This window comes from Mandrillus leucophaeus, unplaced genomic scaffold (genome assembly GCF_000951045.1).
Source record: "Mandrillus leucophaeus isolate KB7577 unplaced genomic scaffold, Mleu.le_1.0 Scaffold340, whole genome shotgun sequence".
Lineage (NCBI taxonomy): Eukaryota > Metazoa > Chordata > Mammalia > Primates > Cercopithecidae > Mandrillus > Mandrillus leucophaeus.
In genome coordinates, this window is record NW_012103588.1 from 2541618 (window position 1) to 2546048 (window position 4431).

Consider the following 4431-nt stretch of genomic DNA (forward strand, 5'->3'; position numbering starts at 1 on the left):
TGAGAAGGGAGCAATAGCTTTACTCTTATTTTATTAATTTTGGAAAGAAAATGCTCCTTAAGACCCCACCCCTACTGAGATATATGAGGTTTTGGGATTTGAAATAATTTCATAGTTCTATCCTCTGTGTCTAGAAAATGACCAGCATATTGTAAGCCCTTAATAAGTATAGTTTTTTATTAAGTGAATGAGCAAATAAGCTATTAGATGATAAAGTAATTGTCTTTCATGGTAGCGCACATGTAATTCTAATGGGCTATATTACTCAAACAAGTTTTGTAGTCATCTTAAGTTGAATCAAGGTCAACTTCATAAATTGCTCTTTAAATATTCATAGAATTCTTCTTTTAGTAGGCATGTGCTCTTAGGCAAGTTAAGTGCTTCATTTCCCTATTCTGTGGATAACCGTGTCCATAGGAGTACCTGCCTTATTCTGAGGAAAAAATAATAATTCATGTAAGACATCTTGAAGAGTGCTTGACTCATAATAAGTCCTTATAGTTTATATAAATATAAATTATCGTTCTGTATTATTTCACCATATACACAAAAAATTAAACCTATTGAACTTAGGTAATTTATACACTAGTTCTAAATGAGGTTATTGTGTCCATGATCATTAAAAAAAAACTATTTTTGTCTATATTTTTCTGATTATTTACTAGTAAGGAAGTAAGTCATGTTATCTAGAAATAATGATCAGTACTGATGACTTACAGTTTAAACTGTAGTAATCCAGAATTACTTTGAAAATTGTCAATATTTGCTCAAGGCTAGAAAATAATTACTCATCAGCAAAGTGTTTTTGAACATTTAGAGACATCCCATAAATGCGTATAGGTTTTACTCACTCCAAATCTATTCCCAAGAGGAAGACTGGGGCAGTTATATACTGCTTACTAAGCTGTAAGACGTGTTGTGCGGTTGCATCTGCCTGCAGGAAGAGAAGCTGATTTGTAATTCACACAAAAGTGCCAAGGTGACCAGCAGCAGCCTTGTGAACCCACAACCTTATTTTCCTCCAGTGCCTCAATGACTTTCTTTGTCATTTTACAAACTATTTATTTAAAGTTAAATTCATTAAAAAGCCATTTGTTAATGCTGTTGAAGGCTTCATACAACCATGTTCTAGTCATTGTGCTATTTGTTGAAGATACACACATAAATAGAATGAAGTTCTTGTGTCTCTCCCATACACATTCTCATGGCCTAATGGAATTGAGGGAGACCCAAGTGTATAATCACAATATTAATTATACATATAATCACAATATTAATTAGAATTCAGAAGAATAGAGGCCGACCCAACCCAGAATAGAAATATCTATCTAAGCCTGGGATAGAAGAGGATTTCAGAAGCTTGTACATAAATAGAAGAGGCAAGCTTAATTCATAATCTGACTCTCAAATTTGCAATTATTAACCTCTAGGTTTTCAGACACTCAAGACAAAACAAAAAATGCATATTTAAAATAACATACAAACTATAAGTTCATCTACAGTGAACATGTGATAACTTCAGTACTCTACAGACAGAATCCTAGGAAACTTCAATTCTCAGGGACAAACAGAGAAGGCAAAATCTTGGAAGAGATAAATAGAAGGACTAACCAGAAAGTTGTGAAGGAAAGCAAGAGAGAGGTGCATTGAAAATCCAGGGGAGTAGAAAATATCAACAGAGACTGAGTGCCAAGAAGCACAATAAATTAAAGACAAAAATATATGCATACATACATACATACATACATAAATACATAAATAAACAAATAAAATTGGGTTTCATAATTGGGAGGTCATTAGAAAGAGTTCTACTTAGTTGTATAATTTTGGTTTGGGCATGTTTGTCTTTACTTAGTTCATGCTAGTAAATATCAGACTAAAAAATATCAACTTTTTAAGCTCAGACTGAAAAATATCAACTTTTTTAGTTTGAATGGCAAGAGGTGATAGACAGAATAAAGAGATTGAAGAGAGAATGGAGGGAAAATTGATAAAGCAAAAGGAATCAAGATGAAAATTTGCAAAGACAGAAGAAGAATGAAGTTCAAAATAAAAATGCCTGGGTTGGCTTTGGACAAAAGGAGCACTACTTCATTTGAAGCTGGACAGAAACAGGTAAAACAAAACAAAATATAAATTTCCTTAGGGCAAATCTGCCTCCCATTTTATTCAAACTCACCCCTCTACTCACTGAGATAAATTCAGGTCTGATTGCATCATTTGGAGTGGCTAATCCGAAACTCAAAAGAATGCAACCATTTGTCTCTTATCTAGCTATGATCTGGAAGCACCATCCCTGATTCCAGTTGTCCCACCTTCACCTCGAGTTGTCCTACCTTTCTAGACTGAACCAATGTACATCTTACACATATTGATTGATGTCTCATGTCTCCCTAAAATGTATAAAACCAAGCTGTGACCCTACCACCTTGGACACATGTCATCAGAACCTCCTGAGGCTGTGTCCCAAGCCTGCATCCTCAACCTTGGCAAAATAAATTTTCTAAATTAACTGAGACCTGTCAGATTTTTGAGGCTCACACATGTATAATTAAAGCTTTAATGCAAATCAGCTATTTCAGCTTGATCTGTCTTGTGCTTCTTCCCTCTCCTATAGGAATAGAATATTCCAGACAGGAGCTGTTCCTTTAACCGGAATCACAGAATGGAATTTCAAGTGAAGCAGACCTTTAGTCAACCCATAGACCTATAGCGGAGCCACAGACAAATTTCAGGCTTCATACATGAGAAATAAATTGATGTTTATTTTTGTAAACCATTTTCATTTAGTGGGCTGTTTGTCACCTCAGAAAAAGCTGACTAATACAATTTCTTATGAGGACCATGTGTTATAATGGATATATTGTTATTATATAAGTAAATGAATGATTAAATTATTTTCTTTTTCTCAATTGGAAAAGTTTGATTTTTAATGAGTGACAAAATATTGTCTTTTGTTAACATAGTTGAGAAGAAATAATTTTCTTAAGTCAATACTGATTCCTAAATTTTTAACATCCTCAGTGTCCATGTATATTACAAAAAAATACTATGTCTTCAGAGAATTCCCACAGATTTCCAAATACAATTACTGCTGTATTTGAAATGATTTATTATAACCTGAAATGGAATCTATATAATGATCCAATTTTAATATAATATATTCTAGTCATGTCTCTATGTAACAAATTAAGAAATTTGTGATTTGAAAGTATACTCAAAGGCTAATTCTAATTTTAATAGCACTCGACCACTTTTGTATACAGATCATAACTCTAATGTGAAATAAAAATTCAGAAAGTCTATTTTCCAGGAATTCAGAGAATCTCAAAGTAAATGCCAATGATATTTGTGTTAGCTTTACAAATGTTAGATACTTTAAGGATAAAATAAACCTAAGAGAAGAACAAATATACTACAGCATTTCAAATCAGAGTATTCAATTGGAAAGAGCAAAAACCTGTCAATAGAATATTTTCAAAAAGAAGTATCACCTAATTTTGCCTATATTACATCCAAATTATATATAACATAATGAATACATACCTAAATACATTAATGCCACTATCTTCACGAAGTGATACCAAAGCCTTTTGAAGACATATATGAACCTTTCTAAAGTTAAATTGTTAGATGAAGTTCTGAGAAAAAATGTTTCATTTTCCTATGAAGATATCAAGTTTTTAAGAAACACCCATCAACTAATAAGCATTTATTATGGGCTTCCTTTTGCGAATTACTTCATAGATAGGTGATATGCCAAAATTGCGGTAGATAGCCTTAAGATGATTTCTGATTCCTGACATTGATGTTCTTCTAACATTCCTTTCCGTTGAGTGTGAGTTTGAACTAGTGACTTGCTTCTAACAAATAACTCAGTGCAAAAGCCACGGGTGTCACTTCTAAGATGAAATTTTAAAAGGACACTGTCTGCTATCTTGGACACTCTCTCTTGCTCATATTCTCTGAGAGCCCTCTCTCTGAGTTAAGCCAGCTGCCATGTTGCGAGTTGCCCTGTGGAAAGAACCCCTTGACAAGGAACTGATGTCTATGACCAGTCATTGAAGATCCACCTTGAAGCCTTACAACAGCTTCATCCATTTGGCTTCAAAGCCTGCCACAATTGAGCCTGGAGATAACCAATAACTCAGCTTCAGTCAACACTCTGAGCTATGAGAGAACTTGTTTTGAGCCAGAGGAATCTAGCTAAGCCAAACCCAGATGCTTAATAGACATAAACTGTGAGATACATATTTGATATTTTAAGCCACTAAGTTTAGGGGTAACTTTTTATTCAACAGTGGAAAGCTAATACAGCAAGGTTCATCTTCACAAGATCTTAATAATAAAGTATTATTTTAATTAAATATTACACAAAAGTTCAACAATTAATGATCCAAAATGAGCAGCTGAATAGCCAATTCTTAATAA